The 19,346-nt window shown below is 45.1% G+C and overlaps 1 protein-coding gene across 1 annotated transcript in view; it reads left to right on the top strand.

The window, feature by feature from the left end:
• The window catches only part of LOC126356236 (uncharacterized protein DDB_G0284459-like), a 399,334-nt gene that overhangs the window by 83,778 nt on the left and 296,210 nt on the right, over window positions 1–19,346 (top strand). The window lies entirely within an intron of this gene.

A 19,346-nucleotide genomic window follows, 5' to 3' on the forward strand; every position in this document is an offset into this window, starting at 1 on the left:
GCGTCGCCATGGGCTGTTCCCTTAGTGCATATGTGGCCAACTTCTTCATGGAACATTTCAAAATACAGGCAGTGGACTTGGCACCGTGTGAACCTAAGGTGTGGTGCAGATACGTCGATGATACCTTCGTCGTATGGAGCCATGGTCAAGAACAGCTCGCTGACTTCCTAAGACACTTGAAAAGCCTCCATGCTAACGTAAAATTTACCATAGAAGTAGATAAGGACAAAAAACTACCATTTCTAGACATGCTGGTCACAAGGGATGGTGAAAACAACTGACACAACTGACCCAAACCTGTACAAACTGACAAATCACCACCCTAGGCAGAAAATAGGCATGACTGACACGGTCGTAACGCAGCAAGACGATTTTCTGATTCGCAGCATCTCAGACGGGAGATGCAATACCGGGAAAGCGTTCTGAGGATCAATGAGTATGCCACCAGTTATATAAGAAGTGTAAGAGAGTCAAACACATCGGAAAAAGAAACGTCGGGTACGGCATTTCTGTCATACATTCCCAGAGTGACAGACAGAATCGACCGTATATTGCGCAAACACGGTGTTAAAACTATTTATAAACTGAAAAAAAAAGATCAAAGAGTGTGTCAGATCGGCAAAGGAGAAAGAGACTTACTTGCAATGTCGGAAATATACCGCTTACCATGCGCATGCGAGTAAGTTCATGTTGGAATGACTGGACGATTAACCAACGCCAGGATCACAGAATATAAGTGGCGTCGCAGGTTGGGGCAGGTGGAGAAACCGGCCGTGGCAGAGCACGCACTGTAGTAAAATTCGCCCACCCGGAAGTTGTGGCTGTAGAGAAGTGCTACCACACCCGCTTGTTCAGAGAAGCCATAGAAATACACAAACATGAGAATAGCTTCAACAAGAAATAAGAAAGCGTCAAGGTGAACGGGTCCTGGATTCCCATACTGCAGCGAACGACCGTTGCACGTAGTAAGAGGAGGCCCGCACTGGAAATGACCATGGAAAAGCTGTTGGAGATTGGCGCGCCAGGTACATATAATCTGCGGTCGCGAGCTCGACCAGCGATGGAGGGTGAATCTTTGGCAATACCGACCACTCGTGTCGGCGAAAAGTCGGGAAATTCATGAAACAAATGTCAGCTGAAGAAAGAACCCAAGACAGAAGCTAACAGGCAGTTTGTCAACACCTATTGCTTTACAAATGGAGGCCACTCTTACTTTCCATTAACAGAGATTGCAGCGTGGTGAAAACGAAAATTTGGTTGGTGGATAGGATACATTTGCTGAAAAATATGTCTAATTAAAGTAGAGTCCAGCAGATGGCTGGTTCAAATGGCTCTGAGCACTATGGGACTTAACATCTGTGGTCATCAGTCCCCTAGAACTTAGAACTACTTAAACCTAACTAAGCTAAGGACATCACACACATCCATGCCCGAGGCAGGATTAGAACCTGCGAGTGTAGCAGTCGCGCGGTTCCGCCTAGAACCTCCATCTCCTTTCCCAAGGTGGCTTCCATCAACTCCTCCTGGTCGATGCCCTCTCTCCCTCCATTTATTCCTCCTATCAACCCTGATCCTCATCTCCCCTCTTCCTTCCCCTGTACTTTTCCTGGGCTCCCTCTACCCCCTTCCATCCTGTTTTTTCTTTTTTTTTCATCTACCCACTCTCTGCCTCCCTTCTCTCCCCTGAGTCGTTTTTGCATTCCTCTCCTCTGCCTTCCCCACTCCCTCGCGCGTGTGTCCTCCCCCCCCCCATGAGTCCTCTCCCTCCGTCGCCCCCCCCCCCCCACTTCATTTTTCCTCTACCCCTTTTTTTTTTGCCCTCATCTGTCCAGGTCGTCGTCCCCCCCCCCCCCCCCCCCCCCCATCTGCCTTTGGCTGTGGTGTGTCATCTTCATGCTGACTTTTTAGTGCAGTGTTTTAAGTGAGTGTTAAGTGTTGTGTGTCTTTTCCGAAGTGTGGCAAAATCACAGCGACACAACATGGCGGTCTTCAGTTTTGCACATCAGAAGGCAAGGTACCCTCCGCCATGCACCGTATGCAGGTGCAGAACTGTTGGGAATGTTTAGTGGGAACTGTGACGCAGCCAAGAAATTGTAGTGTTACGGGAGGGGTCCCGTTGTAACGTTAACTGCCTGGGTCGCGGGGAGCTATGCGCCAAACGAGGCGAGCCCAGCTGGGAGCTGATGACCCCGTAACGGACACCAGGCAGCGGCTGCAGCTGCAGCGCCTGCGAGGCGGACACTGTATCCCCCGCGGGGCGCGCCCACGCCGGCACTCCGGAAACCCGAGAGCGGCGGAGGCAGCGATCCGGCCGCAGGAAGTCGGTGTCGCGCGTGCGAGACCAGCCGCGGGAATGCGAGGCCGCCGCTTTGTGCACTGCGCTCTGCGCATTCCGGCAGGGTGCGCCGGCGGCCATACGGGCGTGCCGACAGGTGCCGCGGCCCGCGAGTTTTAAGGCTGCGTTCGCAGTGGCACCAACGGTCGTCAGACGCCGTCGCCAAAAATTGCCCGATATCTTCCGACAACTTGGTCACTGGCCTTCTATCCCATTTATCAGTTTTTGACGGGATAGAGGAAGTTAGGTTAGAACCTATTTTATGTATGAAGTTGGTTATACACCACTGGCCATTAAAACTGCTACACCAAGACGAAATGTAGATGATAAACGGGTATTCGTTGCACACATATATTATACTAGAACTGACATTTGATTACATTTTCACGCAATTTGGGTGCATAGCTCCTGAGAAATCAGTACCAAGAACAACCACCTTCATACGCCTGGGCATTGAGTCAAACAGAGCTTGGATGGCGTGTACAGGTACAGCTGCCCGTACAGGTACAGCTGCCCAAGCAGCTTCAACACGATACCACAGTTCATCTAGAGTAGTGACTGGCGTATTGTGACGAGCCAGTTGCTCGGCCACCATTGACCACACTTTTTCAATTGGTGAGAGACCTGGAGAATGTGCTGGCCAGGGCAGCAGTTGAACATTTCCTGTATCCAGAAACGCCCGCACAGGACCGGCAACATGCGGGCGTGCATTATCCTGCCGAAGTGTAGGGTTTTGCAGGGATCGAATGAAGGGTAGAGCCACGAGTCGTAACACATCTGAAATGTAACGTCCTCTGTTCAAAGTGCCGTCAACGCGAACAAGAGGTGACCGAAACGTGTAACCAATGCCACCCCATACCATCACTCCGGGTGATACGCCAGTATGGCGATGACGAATACGCGCTTACAATGTGCGCTCACCGTGATGTCGCCAAACGCGGATGGGACCCTCATTATGCTGTAAACAGAACGTGGATTCATCCGAAAAAATGACGTTTTGCCATTCGTGCACCCAGGTTTGTCGTCGAGTACACCATCGCAGGCGCTCCTGTCTGTGATGCAGTGTTAAGCGTAACAGCAGCCATGCTCTCCGAACTGATAGTTCATGCTGCTGCAAACGCCGTCGAACTGTTCGTGCAGATGGTTGTTGTTTTGCAAACGTCCCCATCTGTTGACTCAGGGATCGAGACGTGGCTGCACGATCCGTTACAGCCATGCGGATAAGATGCCTGTCATCTCGACTGCTAGTGATACTAGGCCGTTGGGATGCAGCACGGCGTTCCGTATTACCCTCCTGAAACCACCGATTCCATATTCTGCTAACAGTCATTGGATCTCGGCCAACGCGAGCAGCAATGTCGCGATACAATAAACCGTAATCGCTATAGGCTACACTCCGACCTTTATCAAAGTCAGAAACGTGATGGTACGCATTTCTCCTCCTCACACCAGGCATCACAACAACGTTTCACCAGGCAATGCCGGTGAACTACTGTTTGTGTATGACAAATCGGTTGGAAACTTTCCTCATATCAGCACGTAGTAGGTGTCACTACCGGCGACAACCTTGTGTGAATGCTCTGAAAAGCTAATCATTTGCATATCACAGAATCTTCTTCCTGTCGGTTAAATTTCGCGTCTGTAGCACGTCATCTTCGTGGTGTAACAGTTTTAATGGCAGTAGTGTACTTTAATCTGCAAGGACGGGATGGATAATACGATGCCTCTGTGCTCGGAGACGAGCGTGGCTGTTCTGCTTTTACTATTAAAAGATGCATGTAAATGAGCTGTTTCTGTCTCGAAACGAACTTGGCGAATACTGTTTTCTTTGTCCCCAGTTAGTGGAAGTGCCAGACAAGTTTCAGAAGTCCAAAGAGTATATTCAAGTCAACATTGTCAAATGCGCTTTCTAAGTGCACCACAGCTACAAACGCCGATCTCCCTCTCTGTAAACGTTCTTCTAACGTAAGCCGTAGGGCCAGTATTGTCTCACGAGTATCAACATTTCTCCAGAGTCCAAACTGATCCTATCTGAAGTCGATTTCTTCCGGGGACAGCAAGCCTTACTTTCATGGTACTTAAGCAGGTTGTATGCAATACGTGTCACTATTCCATACCAGCTAATAAATATAAATGTATGTAATTAAGTTTTTTTAATTTAACGAACAGTCTAGTGAGCACAGAATATGGAAACCAAAGAAACACGGAAGTAGTGAGGAGTAGCAGAAATGAGATAACTGGAGACCTAGAAGCAGTGGAGGGATTCTGCTGCCTTGGATACACAATTAAACACGATGGACGAAGTAAGGGGGTCATAAAGAGCACACTAGCACAGGCAAAGAGAGCATTCGAGGCGAAAAGAAGTCTGCTAGTCTCAAATTTGAGGAAGGAATTTCTGAGAAAGTATATTTGGAGCACAGAATTGTATGCAAGTGAATAATGGACTGTGACAAAACTGGAAAACAAGAGAATTAGAGTGGAGGTATACAAAGGTGTTGAAAATTGGGTGGACTGATAAGTAATGAGATGGTTCTCCGCAGAATTAGTGAGAAAAATAATGTATGAAAAATATTACAAGAAGAAGGGACAATATGATGTGACGTGTGTTAAAACAACAAAAATAACTCCCGTGATATTAGAGAGAGCTATGGAGAGTAAAAACAATCTAATGAGTAAAGATGGAGACTGGGATACATCTCGAAAGACTTAGAGGAACCATGAGCACTTCAGGTAATGTTCAGCGCAACTCAACTCGAAGCGTTAGTAACGGGAAATTTTCATGGATCACGGCCATACAACCTGGAAGATTTCTCAGCCGCTAAGACATCCGGTCGCAAAATCCTTCGTTGTATGATTTCCGTTATTGACTACATTTTTTGTTATGGTTCAAATGGCTCTGAGCACTATGGGGCTTAACATTTGAGGTTATCAGTCCCCTAGAACTTAGAACTACTTAAACCTAACTAACCCAAGGACATCACGCACATCCATGCCCGAGGCAGGATTCGAACCTGCGACCGTGTTCCAGACTGAAGCGCCTAGAACCTCTCGGCCACTCCGGCCAGCCATTTTTTGTTATGTGGAACTTTAATTTTGTAGGACAACAAAAGTGTGTGAAAACTAAAACGGCGGAAAGACGAAAACAAACGAGAGATGGGCGGGGGGTGCTGGGGGAGATTTTGTTGGCCTAGGACACCACAATCCCTAAATGAGGCCCTGTACCCGCCATGACGTCCATTTCCTTACAGCGCGCAACAGAGCACTTGCTAAAGCGAATGGCAAGAGTCCCGTGTAGTTATGCACGCCACAAAGTGCACATAAATACTACTCGCCCAGAGAGCTAGGCGTTATGGCGTCGATTGCTAAACGGAAATCAGCAGTTTTTGCTTACTTTGCGGCAGCTGCATTATACAGGGTGAGTCCATGATAGTGTTAGGAAATTTCAGAGATTGTGGCGAAGGGTAAATGTATCAATTTGAGGTAAGGGACCCTCGTGCAACAACAACCAACCTCAAAATCATACGTGAAGATCGTTCTGATACCTCTGACTGTGATATACATTACCAGCATTGTAGGATAGGCAACTTTCGATGGAGGTGGTAGTATGGACCAAACCAACACAAAAACATATAGAAACATGGGCTCTAAAATGCATAGCCGAAGAGCTATGGGCACGTGTTCGTCTTCGATACTGTGAACCACATCTCTTCTACGACGAGCTGTTTCCATAGTTTTGGTGGAGTGGTATGGACCAAAAACGAGGGAAAAAATTAAGTAAATATGGGCTGTAAAATATGTACCTTAAGAGCTATGAGCGAGCATTTGTTCAGAAGAAGAGATGTGTTTCATACTATCGAAGATGAACAAGTGCTCATAGCATCTAAGATAAGCATTTTAGAGCCCATGTTTAACAGACACTTTTTTCGTGGTTTTGGTCCTTAACACAACCTCTGAAAGTTGCCTATCTTATAGTCTTAGTGACAACAGTACCGGTACGTGCATTCCACTGTCAGAGGCATCAGAACGATTTTCGCTTATAACTTTCGACTCGGTCGTTCCCGGACCAGGGTCCCTTACCTGAAATTGATAGATTTACCCTTCTTCGTCATCCCTGAAAGTTTGTAACATCGTCACGGAATGCCACTGTGTGCCGCGGCAGTAAAACATACTAACAATTATTGTTATTTAATCATTTCATCAGACAGCCTCAAAATTTTATCCCAGTGCATCAGAATATGTCATGCACTAGGATACCGCCAGCACCACTTGTCTTTGAGGCCTCAGTGATAAGTCTTTCTCGGCAGTAGGGCAAATGAATTCGGTTTTCTATGAATTTCCTCCACTGATATCTGCAGCCTACAGTCTTTCAACATACAGTGTTGTTGTTGTTGTTGTTGTGGTCTTCAGTCCTGAGACTGGTTTGATGCAGCTCTCCATGCTAATCTATCCTATGCTAGCCTCTTCATCTCGCAGTACGCACTGCAACCTACATCCTTCTGAATCTGCGTAGTGTAGTCATCTCTTGGTCTCACTCTACGATTTTTACCCTCCACGCTGCCCTCCAATACCAAATGGGTGATCCCTTGATGCCTCAGAACATGTCCTACCAACCGATCCCTTCCTTCTGGTCAAGTTGTGCCACAAACTTCTCTTCTCCCCAATCCTACTCAATACTTCCTCATTAGTTATGTGATCTACCCATCTAATCTTCAGCATTCTTCTGTAGCACCACATTTCGAAAGCTTCTATTCTCTTCTTGTCCAAACTATTTATCGTCCATGTTTCACTTCCATACATCGCTACACGCCATACAAATACTTTCAGAAATGTCTTCCTGACACTTAAATTTATACTCGATGTTAACAAATTTCTCTTCTTCAGAAACGCTTTCCTTGCCATTGCCAGTCTACATTTTATATCCTCTCTACTTCGACCATCATCAGTTATTTTACTTCCTAAATAGCAAAACTCCTTTACTACTTTAAGTGTCTCATTTCCTAGTCTAATACCCGCAACATCACCCGACTTAATTCGACTACATTCCATTATCATAGTTTTGCTTTTGTTGATGTTCATCTTATATCCTACTTTCAAGACACTATAAACATCCCCTTAGAACAATTATACAAAAATGTGCTTAAACTGACACACAATATTTTTTTGCGCAACGCAATCTGACTTTCAAAAATCCCTGCAAAAGAATGCCCCAGACTAACATTAACCTATACCTTTCACAAATCACTTACCTCACCAAAAATCTTCGTTACTCGAACTACTGCAATACAGCGAGCGCCACTACTGCCAACGAAATAAAAGATTCAAATTACTGAAGGCACTAACTACTGATAGGCATAGTTAGCAAATGAAAGATTTTGATAGAGAACAAACAATGTATTTACTTTAATAGTCATAATATATATAGCAGTTCATGACATCCAGTCTTACAAATTTCAAAACTCCGCCATCTCTCTCCCCACGTCCACCACTGCTGGCGGCTCACCTCCAACTGCGCAACGCTACGCGCTGTTACATCCAGCTGCCCAACACTACAATGGCGAGTATTACAACAATGCCAACCAGCCACTGACTGCACACAGCACAGCCAGTGATTTTTCATACAGAGCGCTATGTGGCGTTACCAATAAAAAAACCTAAACAGCCTACTTACAACTATCCACTTCGTTCAGCTGCTCTTCCAAGTCCTTTGCTGTCTCTGACAGAATCACAATGTCATCGGCAAACCTCAAAGTTTTTATTTCTTCTCCATGGATTTTAATACCTTTTTCTTTTGTTTCCTTCACTGCTTGCTCAATATACAGATTGAATAACATCGGGGAGAGGCTACAACCCTGTCTCACTCCCTTTCCAACCACTGCTTCCCTTTCATGTCCCTCGTCTCTTAGAACTGCCATCTGGTTTCTGTACAAATTGTAAATAGCCTTTCGCTCCCTGTATTTTACCCCTTCCACCTTCAGAATTTGAAAGAGAGTATTCCAGTCAACATTGTCAAATGCTTTCTCTAAGTCTACAAATGCTAGAAACGTAGATTTGCCCTTCCTTAATCTAGCTTCTAAGATAAGTCGTAGGGTCAGTATTGCCTCACGTGTTCCAACATCTCTACGGAATCCAAACTGATCTTCCCCGAGGTCGGATTATACTAGTTTTTCCATTCGTATGTAAAGAATTCGCGTTAGTATTTTGCAACTGTGAGTTATTAAACTTATAGTTCGGTAATTTTCACATTTGTCAACACCTACTTTCTTTGGGATTGGAATTATTATATTCTTCTTGAAGTCTGAGGGTATTTCGCCTGTCTCGTACATCTTGCTCACCAGATGGTAGAGTTTTGTCAGGACTGGCTCTCCCAAGGCCGTCAGTAGTTCCAATGGAATGTTGTCTACTCCGGGGGCCTTGTTTCGACTCAGGTCTTTCAGTGCTCTGTCAAACTCTTCTCGCAGTATCGTATCTCCCATTTCATCTTCATCTACATACAGTATATCTCGTTTAATAATGCATCACATTTGCTCTGTTGTGATAAGATTGATTTCTGATGTGAAAAAGATACGGCTTCGGTTCATGTTGTTCAACTGAAGCACTCACATAATCTTTGCATCAAGTTGCCATATTCTGCCTTTATTCCTTGAAATCGCTATAACTGTGTCACGCGGAAGTTGTCTAGTGCATAGGTGTAGACTGTGTTCCCCGCCTAAAACTACAGATGTGAATGAACTCGGGTTTTACCGACAACATATGTATATTGTCGGATGCGCTTTCACGATTCTGTATTACTAAACGGCTAAAACGGTACACTTGCAGGTTGCTTGTCTAACGGTTTCCATATCTGTAATATTTCATACATTGATGGACCGAAAATTTAATATTTGGTCATCATCTACTCATTAAGAGGTATATCTTATGTTGAATGTTTGACACAATAGGTCAAGAATTAAAGCAAAATCGTGTGGCATGACTAATTGAGAGACCCCGAAGGGCAAGTTCAGCTGCCTGACTGGAAACGTGTTTTCAACCTTTCGCGAAATGTGAGCGTTGTGTGTAGGCGACTCTAACTGCTGCGTGTGTGGTGTGGTGTGATCTACGCGTTATATGATGATCAGAAAAGGGAGAAGGTGGAACTCAGTGCCGGCATGTAGCCTGCTATTCGTGTGTAGCACCATGGGGGACGCCGAGGTTTACGTCCCCATCCGATGGGCGGATCACCATCAACAGTGTCGAATTCATGAGACACTTCGGGGAGGTCTGAATTTGATCCCCCAGCCGCTTAAATTGGTAATCAGGTACTTCACACAACCGGCGCTGCTGTTCACTCTGCCTTAAAGGCAAACGGAAAATCATCAACAGTGCTCGGTCACTCATCCACGTACTGCCAGACTGAGATTTATTGGAAGAATCCTAAGGAAATGCAATCCGAAAACAAAAGAAGTAGGTTACAGTACGCTTGTTCGCCCACTGCTTGAATACTGCTCAGCAGTGTGGGATCCGCACCAGATAGGGTTGATAGAAGAGATAGAGAAGATCCAACGGAGAGCAGCACGCTTCGTTACAGGATCATTTAGTAATCGCGAAAGCGTTACGGAGATGATAGATAAACTCCAGTGGAAGACTCTGCAGGAGAGACGCTCAGTAGCTCGGTACGGGCTTTTGATAAAGTTTTGAGAACATACCTTCACCGAAGAGTCAAGCAGTGTATTCCTCCCTCCTACGTATATCTCGCGAAGAGACCATGAGGATAAAATCAGTGAGATTAGAGCCCACACAGAAGCATACCGACAATCCTTCTTTCCACGAACAATACGAGACTGGAATAGAAGGGAGAACCGATAGAGGTACTCAGGGTACCTTCTGCCACACACCGTCAGGTGGCTTACGGAGTATGGATGTAGATGTAGATGTAGATGTACTGACCACGACTGACGCTGCCTAACTGAAACCGGCATATCCAGCGCGGCACGGTTCTTGACAGTATGAAAGTTAAAAACTGAGTGTATGTCTCGAGGCAGTGTAACGGCGCTCAAATTACCAAATCTGTATTACTTCTTTACTACTTATTCTTTTCGCAACACGTTTTGCAAACACTATCTATGTTCCGTAAACCGGGTCAACTTTGCCACTTTTCGAATGAGATTATATTTGGCGCCGTACTAAGTTCTTTATCATCCAATAGAAGCGGCAATGCTTTCATTGCACAAGGCCAACAATGAATAATAGACTTGGCGCACATTTTTGTTTTGGTCATTGTTTGCTGGTCTTTGTCAGTGCTTTTACTTTTGCTTGTGGAACAGGCGTTTTCTGGTAATCTACAAAAGTGTCTCGCCCGGTCCACTCATTCTAAGTGAAAACTGTCTCTTTTGTTCAACGCGGTATATAACTACGTTTCACTGTCGATTTTAGATGTAAAATTATTTTATATATTTAGTTTAATAATATAGCTTGGCAATGGTGTACCAGAAAGCTTGGTAGAAATGGGACAAGTTTTCCAGTCTAAAACTATGCCTTATTCTTGCCTCTTTCGTACTTTTTTTGAATCGAACATTTTTTAGTCTCTGTATAGGTCATTGAAATACCAAGGCTGATCAGAAAAAGACTGGGAGAAAGCAGATATAATTTTTTTCCCACGAATATCATCATATTCAGCCATTCGTGAACGTAACGAAGTGAGTGCTACAGTGGCCCGGGCTTTTGCACTGCTAGAGCTCGATTTGCAGCCTGGCGTCAGTTCTCAGCTGGACTCATCAGCAGAAGCAACATTGTCCTGAAGATTGCGACTAGTTAGATCGGCGAAATGTCGAATCGAGTTGATTTTAGCATCCTGCAGCAAATCCGAAGAGACTTTGAAGATTTATTACGCCGGGAAAGCCTACGAAGTCACTTAAAGCTTGGAATGTTTGTTATGGTAAACTTTTTCAGGAAAAAAACGTGTCAAGCATTTTCTTGGTAAACTTATTCAATTCGACTAGGTGACTGGGAATTCAAGGTGTCATATCTTCGTACAAGAAACATGGGAAGACGTCTTTAGTTCCCAGACACATCAGGTGTAGCTTCCCTGAATATAAAACACATTGTGCACGTAATTAATCCTCCGTACAATCAAAACGGAGGCAAATTTTTCTTTGCTGATGAAAATGTCAAACTTTTCTTTCAACTTTTTTCTTTGAAAAATTGAATTTTGTGTCTGTCCTTCTGTATAGCTTTCTTTGTAACTATCACTGCCTTAAAGTGTTTGATACTAATGTGTAAATTGTTTTCGATGCTTTAAATTCGTTTTTCTGTAACCATTTCCGATGATTTCCGTTGATTTCGACACAGTTGCCCAATTTGCTGGGTAACTTTGCTAAAAGTTTTTTTAAATATTTTTAACGTATAAGTATATAAATAAGTTGTCATCTGTCCACATACTACGTATGTAGAGATCAAAACTCATGTTGTAGGATGGTTTCAAAAACGTTTTTGCAGTATTAGGTAACAAAGAAAAATATGTGGCCGAGTTGTCGTAGGTTACGATATATTCAATGTACTTGGAAAAATATATCGTTGTACTATACACAATTCAGGGGCTGTGACGTTATTATACATGTGAATTCGATTATTTACGAATCAAGGGTGAGAGGTTGTTGAGTTGTGAAGGTGTGTCTGTGGGAAGGGGGGGGGGGGGTGGAGGGGGGATAAGGTGTGCTACTGGTATGTAAAGAGTTGCCACCGGTTCCGTGCAACATGTAACATTAGGGTTGGGATAACGAGTCGGACCGTCTGCGCAACTCCGCGTACTGTTGAGCACTAAAAGGGACGTGTAAACAGCCGCTGAGGAACACACAGACACCGCCACCATTGCAAAGTGAGTAGGCGGGCCGACGTCGCCGGTGAGAAAGTGAGCCAAGGCCGCGAGCGGAGCGCTCCCAGCTGTTACACGGACTGCAGCGCTGTACATCGCCTCGTGTCGCTCATTACTCGCCCTCTCTCCACAAAAACCCTGTCGGTAGTCGCAGCGGGCCTTCCGTAGCTGCCTATCAAGCAGGGGCCGACCCCTCTCTTCACTGTCCGGCACGGACGTTATAAAAAGTTACAGCCTGTTAGGCGCGACTCTGTCTTTACGACTCTCATCTTTGTTTTTTCACACTGGAGTTATGCGGGGTGAAGTAGTACCTCTCTAAGAAATACAGGACAGCAGTGCGCAATGTTTAGTATATGCATGTCCCGGACATCCTCGATATCGCTCGAGCAACACGCAGCCTGCTCTTTTCTCACATGGTATGCTACAAACTATGGATTGAGGGCAACAGGGAGATTCCATATTTCTAGATTTTTGAAAAGCATGTCACACGGTACCCCATAGCAGACTGTTAACGAAGGTACGAGCATATGAAGTAAGTTCCCTGGTATGTGACTGACTCGAAGACTTTTTAAGTAATATAAATGGTTCAAATGGCTGTGAGCACTATGGGACTTAACATATGTTGTCATCAGTCCCCTAGAACTTAGAACTACTTAAACCTAACTAACCTAAGGACACCACACACATTCATGCCCAAGGCAGGATTCGAACCTGCGACCGTAGCAGTCGCGCGGTTCTGGACAGAGCGCCTAGAACCGCTAGACCATATGTAATATAACCCAGTGTGTTGTCCTCGATGGCCAGTGTTCTTCAGAGACAAGGGGACCATTAGGAGTGTGCCAGGGAAGTTTGACAGGATCGCTTATATATATATATATATATATATATATATATATATATATATATATATATATGACCTGGCAGACACGGTCGGCAGCAACCGGCGGTTGTTTGCTCATGATGTATGCTGTGTCGAACCTGATTGACTAGGAGGATTGAAGGTGACTTAGACAAAACTTTAAGTCGGCCGCTGTGGCCGAGCGGTTCTCGACGCTTCAGTCCGGAAACGGCGCTGCTGCTACGGTCGCAGGTTCGAATCCTGCCTTGGGCGTGGATTTGTGTGATGTCCTTGGGTTAGTTATGTTGAAGTAGTTCTAAGTCTAGGGGACTGATGACCTCAGATGTTAAGTACCATAGTGCTTACAGCCATTTGAACCATTTTTGAAAACAAAACTTTAGTTATGTTGATGAATGGCAGCTAGCTCTAAATGTAGAAAAAGTGTAAGTTAACGCGGATGCGTGGAAAAAAAACAACGTGTAATGTGCGGATACAGCATTTGCAGTGTTCTGCTTGACACAGTCACGTCGGTTTAATATCTGGATGTAACGCTGTAAAGCGAAATGAAGTAGCACGAGCATGTTAGGATTGTGGTAGGGAAATCGGACGGTCGGCTTCGGTTTAATGGGAGAATTTTGGGAAAGTGTGGTTCAACTGTAAAGGAGTCCGCATGTAGGACGCTAATGCGACCTGTTCCTGATTAATGCTCGAGTGTTTGTGACACGTACCGGGTCGGATTAAAGGAAGACATCGAAGCAATTCAGAGGCGGGCTGCTAGATTTGTAACCGGTAGTTTCGAACAACACTCAGTCGTTACGGAGACGGTTTGGGAAATCAAGCCGGAATCGCTGGAGGGAAGGCGACGGTGTTTTGCAGGAACACTATTGAGAATGTTTAGGGAACCGGCGTTTGAGGCTGACTGCTGAATGATTCTACTTCCGCCAAGATACATTTTGCGTAAGGGGCAGGAAGATAAAACATGAGAAGTTAGAGCTCTTACAGAGCCATACAAGCAGTCGTTTCTCCCTCGCTCTATTTGCGAGTGCAACAGGAAAGGAAATGACTATTGTGCTGCAGGGTACCCTCCGCCATGCACCACAGGGTGACATGCGGAGTATGTATGTAGACATTGACGTAGATATAACTTTTCGTGATTCCTCTAAATCGCTCCAGGCAAAGGGCGGGATGGTTACTTTGAAAGGGCGCGCCGATTTCCTTTCCCAGCCTTGAAACAATCCTAGCTAATGATCCCTCTCCACGATCTCGACGGCACGTTAAACCGCATTCTTCCTTCCGTTCTTGAAAGCAATGGTATATTTGACAAAGCAGATTTTCTCCCGTTAGATTGATTACGGATCAGCGAATGCGCCATGTCACTGTTCAGCCATTCAGTTTTTCATGAATCGTGTAGCTTCGGCTAGAGATAGCGTAGCTATTATCTATTTATTTACATCTGCGAGGTTCAGAAGGCAGTAGGCATCGGCGCACAAGTTGGTGCAGTCTTCCTTGACTTTCGGAGGGGAATATCAGGCTAACTTTGTGATTGGATTGAGGGGCTCCTCGCGAACAGTGTACAGCATGTCACTGGTAACTGAGAGAAAGCGTCAGCTATGAAAGTATTTTCGCGTGCATCCCAAGACACTTTTATAGGACCACTAATATGCACAATATACAGGGTATTTGGTATTTGCGTCCAATGTTTAGGGGTGACAGACCTCGTCACGAACAACTTTTGTTAAGTGACAAGAATGTTCGCTGACGCCGACGCTAAATTCACCGGGTTAGGGACGAGGCGATTTCGACAAAGCAGCAGGTCAACTAGCCAGGTGTGACGCTGTAGTGTTGTTTCCATCGATGTAACGAAGCGATGGGTACTCTAGAAGACATCAAACACTGAACAATTATATACATAAATGTATTTTTTTATAATGTATCCAGTATAAAGCGTACGTAACATTCTATTCTGTAGTCTGTGCAGGCTCTCTATTCCTCTGTTACTGGTTATCACTATACACTAGCAGATGGAGAAGAAATAGCGTCGAGCTAGGTTCGTAAAGTTCTCACTGCACTGTAGTCCGTACACCCGATATGATCGGAGAGTGGTCTGATGATAAACTCAAGATAATCTGAGGCGGAGCTCTAAGTGCAGCGGCTTAAAAAGATGCGCGGACTAGTCACAATAATGGTTCAAATGGCTCTGAGCACTATGCGACTTAACATCTGAGGTCATCAGTCCCCTAGAGCTTAGAACTACTTCAACCTAACTAACCTAAGGGCATCACACACATCCATGCCCGAGGCAGCATTCGAACCTGCGACCGTAGCGATCACGCGGTTCCAGACTGTAGCGCCTAGAACCGCTCGGCCACTTTCGGCCGGCCGACTAGTCACAATAACGGGCGGTGTTGTGACGCGATTTCAGAGTCCTCACATGGCTGGTGAGGCGTCACCTGGCAGCTTCCTCTCTCTCCCTCCCTCTCTCTCTCTCTCTCTCTCTCTCTCTCTCTCTCTCTCTCGTTCTCTCTCTCTCCCTTTTTCTCTCTCTCTTTTCTTTTAAGGCTGGTTGATCGGTTGGTTGCAAACAGCAAGGTCATCCGTCCCGAAGAGTGCGGGAAGGGTAGGGCCAGAAATCGATCGTGCCCTTTCAAAAGACCCATCTCGGCATCTGAAATCAGGATGGCCGCACGTGGGTTTGAAGCGTCGTACTCCCGAATGCGAGTCCGGTGTGCTAACCATTGCGTCATCTCGCTCGGTCTTTTTAAGTTCATTAAATTACCTCTCCCGAGGGGGGTGGGCCTTACTAGGGCTTGCAGTTGTGCCTTTCTTCAGTCATCCCGTTTACAAGAGGCTCCAAAAGCCGGTTTCGTAAACCGATTTCCCAATACCGCTTCTGAATGGTCACGTAAACACTTCAGAATCGATTATGGAAATCCGCTTCTAGTTTCCGGTTTTCCAATTCCGCAATCGATTCCGGCTCCCATGTAAACGCAGCCGATTTTTAAACGTGCTTTGCCGGCCGGTGTGGCACAATTAGCCCTGCGCACCCTCCCGGGAGCAATTCTCACATCCTCAGGTAATTTCACCGGCGGCGGTGGCCGAGCGGTTCTAGGCGCTTCAGTCCGGAACGGTGCGTCTGCTACGGTCGCAGGTTCGAATCTTGCCTCGGGCATGGATGTGTGTGATGTCCTTAGGTTTGTTAGGTTTAAGTAGTTCTCACTTCTAGGGGACTGATGATCTCAGATGTTAAAAAGTCCAAGCGGGCTTAGCGGAAGTCTAAGGCGCTGCAATCACGGACTGAGTGGCTGGTCCCGGCGGAGAATCGAGTCCTCCCTGGGGCATGGGTGTGTGTGTTTGTCCTTAGGATAATTTAGGTTAAGTAGCGTGTAAGCTTAGGGACTGATTACCTTAACAGTTAAATCCGATAACATTTCACACACATTTGAACATTTGTTAAAAGTCCCACAGTGCTCAGAGTCATTTGAACCATTTTAAACATGATTGAGCTGTCAGGTTTCGTCTTGTTTTTAAAATTTTCAGCTAACACGGACGGAGTGCCTTTTTTTACAGTGAAAGATAAGTGAAATATTAGACTGAAGCTGTTTACACCTCGTCTAATTGAAGATTGTGCTGGCTAAATCAGAAATTCAGGGGCCGTATTTAACTAGCAAATCCGCTTCAGACCTTAACATTTAAACACGACAGCGAAAAACGGTTTCCCAAATTCGGTTTTCATATTTCGGAAGCTGTGTCACATGTAAACGTAGGGAGTCAAAGAGGCAAGGTTATACAATTTCTCATCGATCCCTGAGGATGGATTTCCGCCCACAATCACTGACGGCTCAATGTCTAATCAACTTACATATCTGAGTGCGCAAACACATTTGCTGCCCTCAGAACTGAATAAGGTTTCGAGTTTAATGTCCCGTCCACGACGAGATCACTACAGACGTAGCACAAGCTCGGCAATGACAAGGATAAGGTAGGAAATCTCCCACGCCCTTTTCAGTCCTTTCCGGCAATTGCTATAAACGATTTAGGAAAAACCACGGAAATACTTATCTGTATCCCATATGTGAGACCGAGTCTTCACTACTGTGCATCGTGGGCCCGTGGTTGTTTTCAGTAATTTCACTAGAGAGAATCGCATGCAAGGTAAGAGAAGTTTCATTTGTGCCTGACCTATAACTACGCGGTCGAGTACGTAATAAATCGTCTACCATAGTTTGTTGCAGCAATAACAAATGGATGTTGCGCAGCATGAAAAGCAGTGTTACCAGCAAACACATTTGCATTCTTCTCTGCATTTTTTTTTTTTTTTTTTTGTCATCAGTATTCTGACTGGTTTGATGCGGTCCGCCACGAACTCCTCTCCAGTGGCAACCTCTTCATAACAGAGTAGCACTTGCAACCTACGTCCTCAATTATCTACTGGATGTATTCCAATTTCTGTCGCCCCTACAATTTTTGCCCTCTACAGCTCCCTATTGTATCGTGGAAGTCAGTCGCTGCTGTCTTAACAGATGTCCTATCATCTTGCCCCTTCTCCTTGTCAGTGTTTTTCACATATTCCTTTCCATAGTGCTCAGAGCCATTTGAACCATTTTCCTTCGATTTGCTCTCAATCCGTATTCTGTACTCATTAGACTGTCCTTACCATTCAGCAGATGACTCCGTAATTTTGTTACAAACTGAGAAGAACGGTAAGGTTACAGCAACTCATCCCCATCTTCGTCTGCTCGTTGCCCTAGCGTGTACGAGAGGACGAGCAGGTAGATGAGCGGGGCATGGCCCTCGGGCAGTCAGTAACGGTGCATCGCTTGGCTATGCCGCAGAACGGCTGCTTATAAATAAACAGCTACAACTCGCAGGTCGCACTGCCAGGGTCCGGTGCCCGCCAGGTGGCGCCAACTTCCTGTCGCGGTCGCCAGCTGGGTAAAACTGCGCCCGGGATTGGGTGGCGAGGCTGTGATGGCGGTTCGATGACTCAGAAAAAATAGGCTGGTAGCGTTGCTGAAACGTATTAAGCAGCGTTTACATTAGTTGGGCAAACTGAAACACGTAACTGTTTCGAAACAAATGAAACAGTTCAATGTAATGTTTCGAAACCGTGAAACAGTTTGTGTTTTTTAATCTAATAAACATACACATTTTATCATCTTGAATGCCTACTGTGTAAGTATGTCCATATAAACACAAATGAGGTGCGAGAGAGCTAATCATAACGCAGAAAGTATGAAACTATCACTTAGGCGTCTTGGCAGCTTCGTATTTCCTGCAGCAAATGCGCTGCTTTCATGTCGTGTGACTTTCATACTTTTCAATTGGGCTGAGGACAGCCTTAGCTGAAGACAGCAGAACCACCACGAACGAATCTGGAGGTGGGAGCAAACTGCAGAAACAACGGATATGCTACTGTGATTCCCACATTCCGTTAGTATGGGTAATATACCCATCCTGCTAATTTCTATGCTCACAAAGGGAATCATTGTGGATAATAAGCACAGTGACCATAGACTCACAAATAACGCCAAATAATTCGAATAAATAACAAAATATAACAGAAAAAATGTTGTCTTTCAAGGTGTTTCGAACCGTTACTATAAATTCACCATGCTTTCCAGCCCTTTCCGTTCACCATTACACTCTAAGTGATATGTCAAACAGATTGCTTGCAATTATACCTACATCAAATTTATGTATATGTCTAATAACTGTCACTCTACGCCTTTTTTTAAATTCAAAATGTTGTAGGCTTACTTACGTTTCTTAATATGATTACTGTAAATGACAGCGTATGTTATAAAAATTGTAATTTAACTGAATGATTTTCACATATTTATTGTTTTGAATGTGAATAGTATGCGTTGTTTTATTGTTTGGTTAGTGTTTATAAAGCAGATGTTACGCCATTTCGGAATAGGACAGTCAGCTATCAACGAAGCTTTATTTTCGGATGTCTTAAGCTTCATGCTATTGCTTGTCAAAAAGGTTTCGACACTCTTGAAAGTGTTTCATGAAGTGGTATGTTGTGTTTCAGTACCTGTGCCGAGCCCGAATGTCATCCGACACAATTAGTCCGTTCCAAGCACAGGTGGACTGAAACTGCGTTATTTTGAAACAATGATACAGTTTCTGTGTCTGGCTAGAGCTCGAATCTGGTCCGGTTATCCGAGACAGGGGCGGAATGGAACACCATTGTTTCGAAACAGTGAACCGCAGCCGTTCCGAAACACTGAAACAGTTCCACGTATCAATACACTGTATCGAAACATAGAAACAGTGGCCAAGCCTAGTTTACATAATGTCTGGACCTTTTCGTGACTCAA

Source organism: Schistocerca gregaria, chromosome 3, assembly GCF_023897955.1.
Source record: "Schistocerca gregaria isolate iqSchGreg1 chromosome 3, iqSchGreg1.2, whole genome shotgun sequence".
Taxonomy (NCBI): Eukaryota; Metazoa; Arthropoda; class Insecta; order Orthoptera; family Acrididae; genus Schistocerca; species Schistocerca gregaria.